The sequence below is a fragment of the Biomphalaria glabrata genome, chromosome 13, assembly GCF_947242115.1.
Source record: "Biomphalaria glabrata chromosome 13, xgBioGlab47.1, whole genome shotgun sequence".
NCBI lineage: Eukaryota > Metazoa > Mollusca > Gastropoda > Planorbidae > Biomphalaria > Biomphalaria glabrata.
In genome coordinates, this window is record NC_074723.1 from 251,036 (window position 1) to 270,007 (window position 18,972).

Consider the following 18,972-nt stretch of genomic DNA (forward strand, 5'->3'; position numbering starts at 1 on the left):
CCCTGTGACCCATCAAACTACCTTCTAGAGTGCAAACCACATGCTGGCAGGATCTTTAAAACTTTTTTTACTTTATTTAATTACTATATTAGGGATACTTTATTAAATCAGGTTAACATAATTATCTACTTTGTCAACCTTTCTTGTAATTGTCTTAGTCTATTTAGCAAGCTTTAACCCTGTGTGTTTCATTAAAATGTTTCTTAGTGTCATTAAAGCTATTATTAACCTCATTTAGCCAACTTTAAAATCAGCATTATATAATCATGTTTGATGAACAGCTGTGCTTTTTGTTTATAATACTATTTTAGTTCCATGATAAGAAAGTGAAGAAAAGAAAGGCATTTAAAACTCACTAATTTCAAAGCATAAATTTTACAGTGTTTTTTTTTTATAAACATTAAAATTAATTCATTCTGGTATTTTTCTATCACATTCATAAAATTACATAGTTTTTTTAATACAATCAACCATCCACATGTACAAACTAGATATGGGAATTGAACCTAACTTTTATAAAGATAAGGATAAAGATAGGGAAGAAAGAGCTGCAGAAAGAGCTCATCAGAAAGAACTAAAAGAACTAGAGACTAAACAAAAAGAGTTAGAGGCAAAACAAAAAGAAAGTCAGGACAAAGTAGAGTTGGCTAAATTAGAAGCAGCAAAAATCAACCCCTACATTATGACCCAACAAACCAGTAACAAACCATTTATCTCCAAATTTCATAAATTTAACATTAAGGAGGAAACATTAGAAAATTACCTAGTTCAGTTTGAACATATCTCATCTACTTACAATCTAAACAATGAGGATATGGCAAAACATCTGCTAGCAAATTTATCAGGAGAACACCTAAACATAATAAACACACTCACAACTGAACAACAGAAAGATTACATAGCTGTTAAAACTAGACTCTTGGAACATTTCGGGAAAAGCAAAGACTATTATAGAAAACTCTTTAAAAAGATTAAACTAAACAAGGATGGAGACTTCAACAGAATAATTTTTGACATGAAGGCAAATATGCTTAAATGGTTAGAGCTAGCTAAATGTGATATAAAAGATCCTAATCAAATTTTAGACATGATCCTAATTGACAATGTACTATCTAATGTCACAGATTTAGTGTTCACTTTTCTTAAAGAAAAGAAAGACAGAAACTGATCTCATTACTAATTTAAACCTTTTTAAAGATAGCCATCCTGGGCACACTATGGACAAAAGAGAGCTACATCAATTGGCCGCCATAGTTAATACAGCTAACAATAGCAATAGTAATGATAGATTTAAATTTTCTAATTCAAAAACTTGCTTTAATTGTGGGAAGAAGGGCCATGTTAAAAGCCAATGCAGACAAACTAGCACTAGCAACTTCAGATATAGAAGTTACACCAATTACCACAACCCTAGCAACTACAATCAAAATAATTACAACAATCATAGTAACTATAGCAACCAATATAGAAACTACAGATCCAACCAGAGTGCAAGCCCCAGAGAAAGAAGGAGCCTTAGGAATAACAACTCCTATTACAATAACTATAATACTAATAGACAATCAAGGAGGGACACATACAACCATCAGTCCAACTACAACAACTATCAAAACAGGAATAGAAATAGAGGCAATACCAATAACAATACACAAAGAGAAGAGAATGTTGCCTACTTACAAACAGACATGTCTAAGGTAAATGTTTTTCCCTCATATGTAAACTCAGTAGAAATTAAAGCAATGAGAGATACTGGTGCAACAACATCAATAGTAAGATCCAATCTAGTCAAACCAGAACAATATTTAGAAGAAACTGTTAAGGTCATTTATGCCAACATACAAAAATTTGATATATGTAAAACCGCCAAGGTCTGGATTGAATCTCCCTGGATCACAGGCGAGATAAAAGTAGTAGTAATGGATACACCCGCCCAAGACCTCATAATAGGGAACTCACATGTAACAATAACTCAGCTAGATTCATGGATAAAAAACAGACAAAGAAATTGGTATCTAGACCAACATCATATATCAGCTGTTCTAACTAGATCACACAAAAATATAGTGCCAGAAATTGAATTACCAAATACTTTGTTCAATGAAATAGGAACGACCAGACAAGAATTAATCAAAATGCAAAACAGTGACCCTATAATACAAGATTTGTTAAATAAAGACTATAACAAAATAAATTTAAACAACCATCATCTTTTAGCCAACAACCTAGCCATTAGATGTAACAGAAACAAAGATAGCACAAGAATTCAAATTATAATTCCAGAAAGTCTACAACCCAAAATATTGAAAATGGCCCATGATGACCCAACAGCAGGCCACTTTTGAAAAAAGAAAACATATGCTAAAATCTCACAAAAATTCTTTTGGCCTAAGATGAAGACTCAAATTTAAGACTATATAGATTCCTGTGCAGAATGTACTAAACAAAAACTCATACTCAAGGCACCTCTACAAAAATCAGATAAAGCCCATTGTTTCTGGGACAAGATAGCCATTGATATTATGGGCCCATTAAATACAAGTACCAAGGGAAATAAATATATATTAGGGATCATAGACATAGCAACCAGGTGGGCAGAAGCTTTTCCTCTTAGGGATATCAGGGCCGAAGATATATGCACCTCACTAAGAACAATATTCCTAAAGTTCGGATTCCCAAACAAAATCTTATCAGATAATGCATCTAACTTTAGATCAAACTTAAATAAAGCTTTCGCAGCTATGACTAACATAAAACTAGTGCATAGTACAGTTTATTCACCACAGTCAAACGGTGTGATTGAGAGATGGAACAAGACAATCAAAGAGATAATCTATAAATTAGAAACAGAAGCAATGAATACTTGGAATCAGACTTTAAATTATGCTATCTTTGCTTACAACACTACTACTCATGAAACAACAAAATTCAGTCCATATGAATTAGTTTTTGATAGAAAACCTAAAGGACCACTAGAACTATGGGCTGATAATATGTTAGAGCTAGAGAACTATGAAGAATACCATCCATGGATAACACAAACAAAACAAAATTTAAGACAGGGAATAAAATTAGCTGATATAAACATGGATAAAAACTTAAAGAGACATAGAGATATAAAAAATAAGAACAGAAAATTAAGGACATTGAACATAGGAGACCAAGTGTTTGTAAAAATAGAAAATAAGTATAGTAAAAACAAAAATGAAGGCCCATATGACATAGTAGGAAAAATAAATAACAAAGTGTACAAAGTAGACAGAAATGGCAAGGAATGTAAGCTGAGCATAGATAAATTAGTAAAATTTCCCAAAAGAAAAGTTGAAGAGATAGAAGTTATTGATAGGGATACAGATTCAATAGTAACTATGCAAGAATATGCTGCAAATACTATATCCATTCATACTACCACCCAAGACTCCAGTAATGATAGAACTAATATAGATAACTTGATAGAAAAATACAATGATGTCATTACATTGAAACTAGGCTGCACTGATCTAATTCAGCATTCAATACATTTAAATAAGACACTACCATCTAAAACAAAGGCATATAACATCCCAAAGGCCTATGAGGAATTAGTAAAAGTAGAACTAAAGAAATTACTAAGTGAAAACAAGATAGAAAAATCAGATGTTTGTTCTTACGCATAACCTATGGTGATTGTCAAAAAAAAAGATAACAGTGTGAGAATCTGTTGTGACTATAGAGAGCTAAACAATTGTACTATCATAGATCCTGAACCTCTACCTGATACAGAAACTATAATTAATATGCTAAGCAGAGCCTCACTATTTACCACCATGGATCTAAATAGAGGATTTTGGCAAATAAAAATGGAAGAAAAGTCTAAACAATATACTGCTTTCAAATGTATACTACCCGGGTTTGAAGGGATATATGTATGGAATGTCATGCCATTTGGATTAGTTAATAGCACAGCCACATTTCAAAAATGTATGAGCAAACTATTAGCAGGCATTGACAATGTAATCTCATATGTTGTTGACATTTGTGTTTTCACTAAATCAGAAAAGGAACATCTAGACACACTAGAACAAATTTTTGCTAGTTTAAAACGACATAGAATGACAATTGCTCCCAATAAATTAAATCTTGTAAAGAATGAAATTCAATTTTTAGGCTACAACATCACTAACAGTAAAATAACTCCTACCAAAGCAAACATCTGTAAAATAAGAAATATTAAGGAACCTAAAACAAAAAAGGATGTCAGAGCACTATTAGGCTTGTGCAACTTTTATAGAAAATTCATACCCAACTATGCCCAACTAATTCAGCCCTTAGTAGAATTCACTAAGAAGAAACACTCAAATATAATAAACTTAGATGATAGCAGCAGAGAGGCACTAACTAGACTAAAGGATAAGTTTAATGAGAAATTAGAGTTAGGGAGTATTGATCCTATCTCACAACTCCTACTGTATACTGATGCATCCAATAATGGTATAGGAGCATGCCTACTGCAACAGAAAGAGTCAGATCTAAAACCCATAGTCCATATAAGTAGAACATTATCTAAAGCAGAAAGAAAATATTCAATTATAGAAAAAGAACTATTAGCTATAGTATGGAGCATAATCAAACTAAAACACTATTTGCTAGGAAGATTCTTTACAATTAAATGTGACCATTAACCGCTGTTAGCACTTAAAAGAAAAGAACTAAAGAATAATAGGATAAATAGGTGGTCATTAATTTTGTCTGATTACAAGTTTGACCTACAAAGTATACCTGGTCATGAAAATATATTAGCTGATTTTTTATCAAGGCAGGTAGATCATGAAACAGATACAAATGAGGACAATGATATTGTACATATCAGTCAAAGTATTTTAACTGAGTAACCTCACAATATAATCATAAGAAACCTGACATTTTTCAATCAGGTCAACCTGATATTTTTTCTTGCTATGATGTAACTAGGTCATGACATATTTTTGTTACACTTATTTGTACCATTTTATTGGGTCATGATGACACTTTTTTTTTTTTGGAAGTTAAACAATATATTTGTCAACTATATGCAACTATTCATAGTTGAAATGAATAACATGACATCTATAATTATGTATGATTAACCAATAAGTATGGAAGTGATTAACTAGATCAAGCTTGACATAATCAATTAAGCATGCAGCAACTGATGAGAGAGCTCAACAGAAATAAAAACATTATTGATGTTATCAAAGCCCTACATCAAAATGGGACAAAATAGGACATCCATAGAAGTGTAGCAAGGATGCATTCTCTTTCCAGCTCTTTTTTCTTGACCATATTATGAGGGAAATGCTAGAAGGATTTACTCCTAGCTTGACCATAAATGAGCAGCCTATTTCCAATCTCAGGTTTGCAGATAATATACACCTCATTGGAGAAAATGCAGACCAGGTACAAGATCTTACCACAAAACTAGATGCTGCAGCTACAACAGTTGGCAAGGAAATCAGTGCTGAAAAGAACAAAATATTAGTTTGTGATGTAGATAGTAAGAGATGTTGCATACAATAGAATGGCCAAACATTAGAAGTTGACTCGTTTAAATACTTAGGGTCTGGAACAATAAAATCAGCTTCCTAGTAAAATTAAAACTGTATTCTTCACTAGTAATCTCTGTGCTTATATATGGTTGTGAAAGTTGGACACTGAATGCTGAGGCTTTAAGAAGAATTCAAGCCTTTGAGAGTAAATGCTACAGAAAATTACTGGGTATCAGATATGAGGAAAAAAAGACAAACGAGTTTGTACATTAGCAAGTCAACACTCTGGCTGGCAAGAAGGAAGAGCTCCGCAATACTGTGAAGAGACGAAAGCTGATCTGGTTTGGTCATACTGTAAGACATGACTCACTATCAAAAGTCATTCTTTAAGGTACATTGGAGAAAGGGTCATCCAATGAATAGCTAACTAGATAACATGGAATGGACCGGCCTTTCTTAAAATCCTGCTTAGAACAGCTGTTGATCAAGAAAAGTGGAGGAAATTGGTTAGTGAAACTGTCACAGCATCCCAATGGCAAAAGTCAAGGGACAGGGTGATGATGAGATAAATGATTTTCTTGCTAGATCAGTGATATTTAATTATATAAAATTATAGGCAATTTCTTTACAAGGTATGCAGTAAAGTTCCCCTTTCAGACCTTGTGGTCTATAGGGCAGATGATGTAAAGGTCATCTGTTTCTGTGGCCTACAGTTAACAAGGGTGTCATGTAGCCAGCACAATGACCAACCACCTTTACTTTTCCCTAACTTATGTCAGGTACCCATTAGAGCTGGGTGGACTCAGAGACGTCTGAAGATCCCGAAATTAAAAATCCCAGTCTTCACCAGGATTCGAACTCCGGTCCTGGGTTCAGAAGTCAAGCGCTTTACCGCTCAGTCACCACGCCTCCAAGATATGCAAACACTGGAAATATTTTATCACATTTGAAAGAATTCAGATTTTAATCTTTCAGACCATTCTTGGCCGAGTCAGCAATGAATGCTTTGGCATCCTCAATACCTCAATAATCACTAATAACAAAAATATTTAAGATTTTTTTTCAGACATAATCCTAATTAGTCATTTGAACTTGTTTGTAATTAAGAAGCTGGGCTAATGAGTCTGATGAATAGATAAACTCCCTAGCTATTGCATTCTGGGTTGTCTTGATGGTCTTGGGCTCATACCCTCCCTGTTGCCATTTCCCATCAACCTGCCATAGGTTTAAAAGGGGTAGTAAGTAGATTATAATCCTCAGCTCTGAAAGAGCATCTCAAAATTTAAACAATCAATTTGATTCTCTTTGTCCTGCTAAGAAAGATATTATGCTCAACCACCAATTCTGACAATGTAACCTTTGCCCTTCTCACTTTCATCTCAAAAGAACTCTCTCCTGAATATAGTGGCTTAAAAAAATCTAGAATGTAAATCTAGTCCTAGACACTATGCTATTAGAGCATGGAATGGGTTGTCTGAGCTAGCCAGGAAAACCAGTGACTTGGGAGAATTTAAGTCAATGGTTAATATGTCAGTATTATATAAGATATATAAATGCAGTTTCATTACCAGTTGTTCGGTTTCAGTCTATAGGCTTTTTAAATGTATTTTAAAAATCAAAAGCAACAGTACTGTCCTGAATGTGAAATACTAGCTCAGCCAATTTTGCCCCTATTTTATTTTAGATTCTGTAAAGAATAATAAAGCACATCAATAAATCTCTTTGTAAGATGACAGGAATAGCTGCTTTTAAGTACACCTAACTCTATATCTAATAGGTCTAGATTCCTAGAGCCACTACTAGAAACTATTATAGTAGTAGCCTAGTGCTACTACACCTAGTCAGTAGTTTCTATAGTAATGGACATAATCATCTTTTTTTAAGTAACATCTGTATATATAAGATAAGATATAATATAATAAGATCTTAATTGATTTAGCTCTAGAATAATTTTATATCTAAGTCTAGTACACACCTAGTTGACCTAGTCAGATCTGGAATCAAGACTAGACTATAAGTATAAAGTATTAGTATAATAGTTCTAAAAATAGATCTAGATCTGGATTTATTTTATTTTTTAGATCCTAGTTCTAGATCTAGACTAGATCTAGTTCCAAATCAAGTTACATAAACTGAGTGAGGTTGAGATCGTAAAACGCATTATGATCTCAATGTCAATATAATCAATATAAATTTATAAAATATCTAGATTTAGATTTAGCTAGACTTAGTCTTAGTCTAGCAAGACTGTATAAAAGTCCAATGAAGTCCAATGGTTATTTAAAAAACAGACAAAGATTCTTCTGTTCCCCTGGCAATCTAATCATTGAATAGAATTTAATCGATCTATCTGATTACTGAATGATTGTGATACTCACTGATACTACTGTTACTTGATTATTATGAACGAATAATAACAAGACTCTGGATATAACAGGAACGTATAAGAAATGAAATCAGCTGTTTAATCTAACGCCATACTGTTTGACAACCACAGTTACAATTACAAGGGATGTTACTCCCAAATACAGATTGGTGCAACCTATATAAAACACACATCAACATCCTTCCCTTTCTATAGCTAACAAAATACATATCAGAAATATTTGCAATTAAAATAACAAACATTAATAACTCATCTTATTTTATAAATATTATAACAACTAAACATAAAAATAAATTTCAATTGAGAGTGTGACACATATAGAATAAATATTTCAACATGCATATTAATATTGTCATAAAAATTCTTAGTACATATCATATTCCCTAAGCCACACAGGTCTATTTGTTACTCGAGTGCTAATTCTTGCTGGCATATTTCTATCGCAATTATTGTCTGGTACATGAGAAACTACTCCAGACTGTGCTGCATGTTGAGAACAGTTATCAGCAAAATCTGGCCTTTCATTATCTTCATCATCATCATCCAAGACATTCCCATCATAGACATCAGTGTCTTTCAAAATACTTTTCCTTTGCCTAATATGAAATCTGTTACGTATGTAGAATCCTCCATTATCCTCCTTGATCTTATAAGATCTTGGAGATGGTTGTTCCCTGATTATTTCAGGATACCACCCAGTTTGACCTGGGTTTTGGTAATAAATAGTTTGCCCTAGATGGAGTTTTTGTAAATCCCGAGCTTGCTTATCATATTGTCTTTTTACTTGTTGTTTATAGTATATATATATATATATATAGTATATAATTCTCTTTCTTCTCAGCTACAACATGTTCACTTAAACACTTTGAAGTGCTGGGAATGTCCGAGGACTTCTTTTGAGACACATTTCAGCTGGGCTAAATCCAGTACATTGCCGAGGTATATTTCTGAGCTCCAGTAAAGCTTCATATGGATCATCACCATTATGTTTAGTTTTCTTATCTTATCTTATATAATACAGACGTTACTTCAAAAAAGAAGATGATTACGTCCTACGCGTAATGCATTTAGTCATGCATATTAACCAATGACTTAAATTCTGCCAAGTCACCGGTTTTCCTGGCTAGCTCAGGCAACCCATTCCATGCTCTAATAGCACTGGGAAAGAAGAAGTATTTGTATTTTTCAGTATTAAATTCTTCATTATCTTTACAGCAGCTTCCGCCTTCCCATTTGGTCTCGTATAACCAGGATCTGATCTGATGTGATTGATGTTCCATCGCCTTGTGAATCTCAAAAACTCATTTGAACTAAATTGTGGACCTCCATCTGTTACTAACATTTTTGGAGCACCAAAACGAGCAAATTGTCCTTTCAATTTTCTAATCACATCTTGTGATGTTGTTGTTGAAAGATTATGGGGGCAGCGGTAACAAGTGTAAGTGGAGAAATATTCCAGAAGAAGTTAACAGAAGCATTGTTAGGATTCGAAGGATGCATTAATGTGGCTGATGATATCGTGATTGTGGGATGTGGTCAGTCCAAAGAAGAAGCAGAAAAAGATCACTCTGACAAACTGAAGAGATTAAGAGAGAGATGCAAAGAGAAATGCATTCAATGAAATGAAACAAAAACAGTAGAGAAACAAAACCAGATCAGTTTCAAGGGACAAGTGTGCAAGGCGTAAAGCCTGACATAAAGAAGATCAAAAACTATTCTGGAAATGAAGAAACCAGAAAATAGCCAGGAAGCAAGAAAATTATCTGGAATGGTGCAGTATTTGTCAAAATTTTTGAACAATCTAACCAAGTGTCTCAACCATTAATAGAACTAACAAAGAAAAATTGCAATTTTAGATGGACTGAAAAATGTGAAGAGGCATTCAATAAGATAAAAACAATGATTACAAATACTCCAGTCCTTATATTCTACAACCCTGACAAGAAACTTGAAATACAAGTGGACAGTAGTCAACATGGACTTGGAGCTGTACTAATGCAAGAAGGACAACCAATAGAATTTGCCTCTAGAGCAGGGGTGGACAAATTACGACCCGCGGGCCACATGCGGCCCGGCGGAGTGTTTTATGCGGCCCGCCGACACCTACAGAAATCAGGTGTGCCCACAGTATATACAGATTAAAAAGCAAATATATTAAAAATAATATCTATATAAATTATTGAAACTGTCTCATTATAAAAAGTTTCAAGTAAACGAAGATTATGCTAATTGGTTAACTTCAATTCACTCAATACAAGATAATCTCTGATCAGTATTTATTCAATGCTATGAAGAACTGTGTTGAATGTTGGGTATGCTTGAAAATAGTTGGCAAGTGTAACAACTGATGGAGCTCGATCTTTGATAGGGAAAAATAGTTTGCTTTTTGTTATTTTATATACAAAATCCCAACCATAAACTCTAAACAGGAAAGTTTGCATAAAATTTCAAGTATATCATTGATGGCAATACAGTAATAATCAACCTTATGAGAGCTAGGGGTGTTAATCACAGGTATTTCCTATTTATTAACAAAATGATCCAATGTATCCGCTATCTTAGCATGGGCAAGGCAAATGAGAACAATAAAAAATCCCAGTCACAAGGATAAAAACTAGTAAGCTAGTTCTACACTTCTGGAACATTGTTCACGAGTGTAAAGAGTAAAATACTGCACATTAAGTGCAACTTTGTCAGAATATTTCAATGTAAAATGACAACAGCAATTTGAAAAAAAAAATCTTTAATTGGTTTCAAAAATTGCTAACTCTTGTTGTAATTCCTTAACGTGGAGTGTGGAAAAAAAAGAAACGTGAATATAATAAAGTGTAAATATGAATTAAAGACATTCTATACAGTTAGCTAGAGTATCTCTCTAATTTGTATATACATATGCGGCCCGCCATTCCCATTTTTTTTTTAATGCGGCCCTCGATACAAAAAGGTTGCCCACCCCTGCTCTAGAGCATTGAAACCAACTGAAAAACGGTGGGCTCAGATTGAAAAAGAACTACTTGCCGTAGTTTTTGGGCTAGAAAGATTTAATCAATATACATTTGGAAGACATGTCATAATAATAAACGATCATAAGCCACTTGCAAACATCTTAAGGAAGCCTCTAAACCAGGCTCCAAGAATATTACAAAACTTGATGTAGAGGAGCAATCGTTATGATTTCTCATTTCAGTGGGTAGAAGGAAACCACTGAAATGCTGACACATTATCACGACTGTGCAATCAAGAGGAGAAGCAAGATGAAGTTTTTAACATATGCCAGACACAAGTTGTGGACATACCGGATCCGTTATTAGAAAGAATAAAAGCGTCATGCATTCAGTCATGCATATTAACCAATGACTTAAATACTGCCAAGTCACTGGTTTTTATGGCTAGCTCAGGCAACTCATTCCATGCTCTAATAGCACTAGGGAAGAAGGCGTATTTGTACAAATTTGTCCTAGTATATAGAACGAGGGGATTTTAAATAGTAATAATCCAATAATATTAGGGCAATAGATAGCTATCATTCTATGTGATTCTAGATCTAGCCTCAATCTCTTTGATTAAGATGAGTTGCTACCTGCATTTCAAATAGAAAATTAATCTTAAAAATTGCATTCCAATAAAAATAATTTATATCACGCATAAGGCCTATATAAGTCAAGCCTTTTATTATTATATGTTATATAGGTTAGGTTTGTGTAGTGTTTAGAGCAGGGGTCTCAAACACGTATTTTGTGTGGCCCGCGACCACGTCCGCGAATTTAAAAAAAATAGATAAAATTTACAATGACCACATATAAGCCGTGAAATGATTTACAACTGCACAAAGTAAATGTGGTGTTACTGTCGCCCACCGACCGCTTTCAGCTGGGTGAACGGTGGCCTGATTCTTACCGCTGGCCGATAGCGGCTAGAATCTGGCCACCATTATATCACTGCTCCGACCGAAACAGGAGAAAGAAAGGGAGATGGGGAGGGATGGGGTACATGTGTCAAGATTCTGTGAAAGCAAGCTTTGTTGTTAGCGAGATGATAGCAAAGGCATCACGACCATTCACTGAAGGCCAGTTTGTAAAAGAGTGTATGCTACAGGCGTGTGTAATTATCTGCCCCGAGAAAAAGAAGCCCTTCGAAGGCATAAGTTTGTCTGCGAACACAGTTGCAAGCAGGATCACCGAGTCAGCGACAAATGTTCAACAGTAACTGAGTGCCGCTGCAAAAGACTTTGTAGCATATTCCATTGTACTGGACGAGTCTACTGGTGTAACAGACACCGCATACTGTGCTGTATTTATTCGTGGGGTCGACGAAAACTTGAACATTGTTGAAGAGCAATTGGACGCTGTGAAAGGAACGACGACTGGACGCGACGTGTTTCAAGAACTGGAAGCTTGTATTGACAGGTGTGTGGGCTACCGTGGGAGAAACTTATTGCAGTAGCTACGGATGGTGCACCAGCAATGTGTTCAGAGAAGGTTGGTGTTGTTGGATTAATGGTAGAGAAACGGAATCAGCTCAGCTTGGCGGGACCTTTTGCAGCCATACATTGCATTCTTCACCAAGAAGCACTCTGTGGCAAAAGTCTACAAATAAAGAACGTGATGGATGTTGTCGTAAAGACGGCGAACTTCATACGTGCACGGGGTCTCAACCACAGACAGTTTGTGTCATGTCTAGCTGATTTGGAAACAGAATACGAAGAGTTGCTGTATCATACGGAAGTTGGTTGAGTAGTGGAAAAGTGCTGCAGAGATTTTTAAAGGTAAAACTTTACATCGAAGGACCCTTTTGAAGAATGTTACGCAAGTGGCAGCACCGCGCTGTTTATCGCTACGGTAATCAGGTCACAAGGTCACTACCGGCTAGACGGTGTCGGTAGTATCATGTAGGCCTAATAGTTCGTGATAGATCTAGTCATTCGCTAATGATATGAAAACTCTGGATCTATATTATGTAATTAAAAAATTATTAAAAAGGCTATAAAAAAATAAATAATGAGAATGAATTAATCTTTATTTTTTTAATTTTGTTTTTTTTTTGTTTGTTTGTGTCACAAATGTATGGTACCGTTATCATATATATGTACGGGTTATAGGTCTATATTTATATATTTTTGCTGACACTATTTTTTTTTCATTTGTAATGTTTTACAGACCTAAATTATTATTTTTTAATTTATTGATTTAATGTAATTTTACTTTAAAATTAAAGTAAACCATAGTCTATGAAGTAAACCCATCATACTGGGTTTCGTATATGTGCAACATATTCTTTATTTTATTTTCAAATTAAATTAAACTTAATGGGTTTCCTTATAAGTACAGATATTTATCTGAAATCCACGCATTTTCAATAACAGTAGCTAGATGGGTATACCGCTAGATGTTTATGAAGAGTAGTGTGTAGCCTAACATATGCTCGCCCCTCCTCCTTTCACATTCTGGACTTGGAACCAGACAACGGAGGAGTTACCGGCATTTTAACTAAAATGTAACTGTTGGTTTTTTTTTATTTTTTAAAGCCGGTAGAGGAGACATGTGCTATACAATACAAAGGCTCAGTGCTGATGTAAATGAAATAAGTTGCAGTTGCATTTAAACCGTATAAACGAATATAGATATAAAAAAAAGAGATGAAAGCTAAGCCTAAACTAGAAGATGTTCAAATATAAGAATATTTGTGATTCAGTTCTAACGTGTGACCCTGATGTCCACTTTTGTCTTCGGGAACCGATAATAAATGAGCGCTCGGTATTAATTTGGGATAGACATAGTTTCGAGCTACATCATTAATTGTATGTATGAAGAATGATATATTTAAACTATAGCGACTACTTTTATGTCCACATAGACTTCGCAAATGTCATAATTAAATTAAATACTTATTTCAGCTACACTAGAGTGAGACTAGAAGCAACTCTAAGGCTTTTACATAAAACCAGTGAAGTGAATTGATATCAACTGTATTAATAGATAATGATAACATATGTCTCCGCATTTTCTACACTGATGTTTAAGTGAATTACAGCTAGGTACCAATTTATGATCAAAGAAATATTTATAGAGACAAAGTCAAGTGACGTAAGTTTTAACTTCTAATGTAATAAAGTAAGCAATAAGTGAATAGGAAACTATGAAAAAAATAATCAGTTGGGAAAGTGAGAAGCAGATAAGCTAACGGAATCTATTAAATTATGTCATGACATGAAACTATATGAGACAACTAAAGAATTGAAAAGATTGAAACTCACACTGGGTTTTGTATCCGAATCAATCAGAAATAAAAAAAGGGAAAGCGACGATGCGATGTTCACTGTTGGATAGCTTGATAATAAACTGCCCTAACTAAAACGTGGACATGTGACTTAAGACAAACAAACCAATCATGCAAATCTGTCGTGGGTTATCCAAATGTGTGTGATTTGACCATTTAAGTGAGGGTTACATGAAAAAACAGCAGGGGGGGTGATAGGAAGGGATGGGTGGATGTTGACAGTCTAGCATGTGGCGAGGGAGTTACGTAACATGTCCATCTGTCTTATATGGCCTGCGTGCTCATGATGTATTGTATGTATTGAGTATGTAAACCTACATTTATTACTTAAAAAGATTCATGTATCTTCAACTGTATAGCTTTTAAAAAGAAACATTTTAGATATATAGATAGACAGAGATGAGGTAGAGAGATAAAGGATAGATAGATAGATGGATAGAGATATAAATAGATAGAGAGAGAGAGATAAGTTAGACAGAGAGAGGATAGATAGGTAGAGAGAGGGATAGATAGATAGAGAGAGATAAGTTAGACAGAGAGAGGATAGATAGGTAGAGAGAGAGAGGGATAGATAGAGAAAGTATAGATAGATAGAGAGGGATAGATAGAGAGAGAGAGATAAGTTAGACAGAGAGAGGATAAATAAATGGTAGAGAGAGGGATAGATAGGTAGAGAGAGGATAGATAGGTAGAGAGAGATAAGTTAGACAGAGAGAGGATAGATAGGTAGAAAGAGAGAGGGATAGATAGATAAAGGATAGATAGAGAGAGAGGAATAGATAGAGAGAGAGAGAGATAAGTTAGACAGAGAGAGGATAAATAAATGGTAGAGAGAGGGATAGATAGAGAGAGAGAGATAAGTTAGACAGAGAGAGGATAAATAAATGGTAGAGAGAGGGATAGATAGGTAGAGAGAGGATAGATAGGTAGAGAGAGGATAGATAGGTAGAGAGAGATAAGTTAGACAGAGAGAGGATAGATAGGTAGAGAGAGAGAGGGATAGATAGAGAAAGGATAGATAGAGAGAGAGGGATAGATAGAGAGAGAGAGAGATAAGTTAGACGGAGAGAGGATAAATAAATGGTAGAGAGAGGGATAGATAGGTAGAGAGAGAGGATAGATAGGTAGAGAGAGATAAGTTAGACAGAGAGAGGATAGATAGGTAGAGAGAGAGAGGGATAGATAGAGAAAGGATAGATAGAGAGAGAGGGATAGATAGAGAGAGAGATAAGTTAGACAGAAAGAGGATAAATAAATGGTAGAGAGAGGGATAGATAGGTAGAGAGAGGATAGATAGGTAGAGAGAGATAAGTTAGACAGAGAGAGGATAGATAGGTAGAGAGAGAGAGGGATAGATAGAGAAAGGATAGATAGAGAGAGGGATAGATAGAGAGAGAGATAAGTTAGACAGAGAGAGGATAAATAAATGGTAGAGAGAGGGATAGATAGGTAGAGAGAGAGGATAGATAGGTAGAGAGAGATAAGTTAGACAGAGAGAGGATAGATAGGTAGAGAGAGAGAGGGATAGATAGAGAAAGGATAGATTGAGAGAGAGGGATAGATAGAGAGAGAGATAAGTTAGACAGAGAGAGGATAAATAAATGGTAGAGAGAGGGATAGATAGAGAGAGAGAGATAAGTTAGACAGAGAGAGGATAAATAAATGGTAGAGAGAGGGATAGATAGAGAGAGAGATAAGTTAGACAGAGAGAGGATAAATAAATGATAGAGAGAGGGATAGATAGGTAGAGAGAGGATAGATAGGTAGAGAGAGATAAGTTAGACAGAGAGAGGATAGATAGGTAGAGAGAGAGAGGGATAGATAGAGAAAGGATAGATAGAGAGAGAGGGATAGATAGAGAGAGAGAGAGATAAGTTAGACAGAGAGAGGATAAATAAATGGTAGAGAGAGGGATAGAGAGAGAGAGAGAGAGAGGGATAGATAGATAGAGACAGATAAGTTAGACAGAGAGAGGATAGATAGGTAGAGAGAGAGAGGGATAGATAGAGAGAGAGGGATAGATAGAGAGAGAGAGAGAGATAAGTTAGACAGAGAGAGGATAAATAAATGGTAAAGAGAGGGATAGATAGAGAGAGAGGGATAGATATATAGAGAGAGATAAGTTAGACAGAGAGAGGATAGATAGGTAGATAGAGAGAGGGATAGATAGAGAAAGGATAGATAGAGAGAGAGAGGGATAGATAGAGAGAGAGAGGGATAGATAGATAGAGAGAGAGAGGGATAGATAGAGAGAGGATAGATAGGTAGAGAGAGAGAGGGATAGATAGAGAAAGGATAGATAGAGAGAGAGGGATAGATAGAGAGAGAGAGAGGGATAGATAGAAAGAGAGAGATAAGTTAGACAGAGAGAGGATAGATAGGTAGAGAGAGAGAAGGATAGATAGAGAAAGGATAGATAGAGAGAGAGGGATAGATAGAGAGAGAGAGATAAGTTAGACAGAGAGAGGATAAATAAATGGTAGAGAGAGGGATAGATAGAGAGAGAGGGATAGATAGATAGAGAGAGATAAGTTAGACAGAGAGAGGATAGATATGTAGAGAGAGAGAGAGGGATAGATAAAGGATAGATAGATAGAGAGGGATAGATAGAGAGAGAGAGAGATAAGTTAGACAGAGAGAGGATACATAAATGGATGCATAGAAAGAGAGATACGTAGATTTTGTTTATTTATCTAGCTAATTATTAGAATAATTAAATAAAAAGTGTGTTTATTTAAATAAGCTATATAAAAATCCCATTTGTATAGTTATTTGAAACATTTTCACCATTTCCTATTTATTTGCTACGCGTGCTTTACTGCCCCGTCGGCGTTGTGTCTTACCATAACCAACGTATAGGATCTCTGTTCTCCGGCGCAATAGTTCTTCTCACGTCTGCTATCAAACTCGCTAGACGGTCGGCCATAAAACACGGACATATTGACTCCCCCCCCCACCCCCAAATAAAAAGTGGGGTCAATTAGCCTGGTAAGGGGATGGTATCAGCATCATACTTACTTCTATTCGGTAATATTTTTTCCCAAAATTGAAAGAGGTGCCGGTACGCCGTATATACATTCTATTTACATACATGCGAATGTTTGCTCTTTCCCTACGGCTATGTGGCTATCGTCCTCTAATCTTGTCCACTTTTTTTAACATATCTATGCCATCCAGTAATTAAGGTCAATCCTCTTAATACCTACGTCGTTCCTTTCCTCAATTTCTCCCCATTTGACAGTTTGGCACATGACATTGGGCTAGACAGAATGGAGCCCCCCCCCCCCCACCTACCAAACCCGACCCACCCTCACAGACACCTAAGTAATAATCTCATTTGTAAGTGATACATTTTGTTCAACAGGCCTGTTTGTAACTTTGTTTTGTTACAGAACTATAATTCCAAGCTCTAAACAAAAAAAAAATGTGGGAGGAGAAATTAAGTGGACCAATTAGATTATACTCTAAATTTTTGGCATTTTTAGGATTCAAGCATAAATTGTGAGTGATAGTCCCAAATGTATTAATACAATAGAAAATATCAGATTGAGTAAAGGTTGCAAATAGGCGACTAGATAAAGAATATTAGGGCTCAGAACTCATCTCAATTTTTACTCTTATACTGAATAATTTTGTATAAATTCTAAATTTTCCAAAAGAAAGTTTTTCTTAAAATAATTATGATAAATTCATGTGCAATTACATTAACTCTGACCGCTCCCTCATTCAGAGGGCTAGAGTGGGGAGGGCAGAAGATGAAATCACCCTCCCATCCCACCGAATTCGCCAAGATACCAGAAGGGTAGCGATATAATATGAAAATTATATACTAATTCCCTACCCCACCAAATCGGCCAACATACTACAGGGCGAGTGGGGGGGGGGGGCGCAAGTACCTCCCCCACCCCTGGATCCGTCAATACCTTCCATCCCCTGATAAGATGTGACCAACACAATTCACATTCTCATTTACGTTTCCCCTACACATTTCCAATTAATTTCCAATATATATTAGAGTTTTATAAACAGTTACAGATATCAGTTAGTGCTTTAAAAAAAAAACATTCTGTACACTCGGGAAGGAGCCAAGCAGAAAATGGAAGAGAGATAGGAAGCAATAGCGGCCATAGGGTGTATCTAATGGGGCAAGCACCCCAGGCCCTACGTCTGAGGGGGGGGGCGCGATCGGAGATTTTATTGTCACAAATGTGATCACTATATATTTTCAGCCTAAGTGTTTTATAGGCTACTGTGCATAGACACGTTTAACCAAGCTACGACATTAATCCGAGAGTGGGTACATGGCAAGTGGTTGAAATCCTGGGATGGCTCCAACAAAGCCCGTGGAGTCTGGCAACATTTGCGTCGCCGGACCGCGACGATCCATGGTGGAGGCTAAAAAGGTCGAAACAATCTATCATTGCGCAGTGTAAAACGGGGCACTGCCCTGTTGGTGCTTACTTTGCCAGGTTCCGACCAAATTTTGATGCCCGTTGCCGACACTGTGGAGAGTCGGTGGAGACAGTGGCGCGTCTCTTGCAAGAGTGTATGCAGCTCCGAGAGCTGCGGGATAGTTTGTCTGCAGTCACTTAACCTGTAGGGGAGCTTGAAGGTACTACGCCTAACAGAAGAGTTTCTCGCCAAGGCTCTACGGGAGGACTAATCCTTCCAGTCTTGTTACCAATTGGGGTTCATCTCAGGTGCATAGACATCGAATGTTCAGACTCTTGTGTGGCATGACTTCCACATGGAGATCACAGATTTTTCTGCATCGTAGAAGCCCATTAGAGTGTATCTTGCTATCAACTT

At 35.8% G+C, this 18,972-nt stretch overlaps 1 protein-coding gene and 1 long non-coding RNA gene across 2 annotated transcripts in view; one reads left to right on the forward strand and one right to left on the reverse strand.

Annotated features, from left to right (window-relative positions):
* The window catches only part of LOC129922591 (potassium channel subfamily T member 2-like), a 99,171-nt gene that overhangs the window by 37,294 nt on the left and 42,905 nt on the right, over window positions 1–18,972 (reverse strand). The window lies entirely within an intron of this gene.
* LOC129922593 (uncharacterized) lies at window positions 12,722–13,388 on the forward strand. Its single transcript, XR_008774564.1, has 2 exons — window positions 12,722–12,843; window positions 13,210–13,388. It is a non-coding gene; the product is annotated as an uncharacterized LOC129922593 (long non-coding RNA).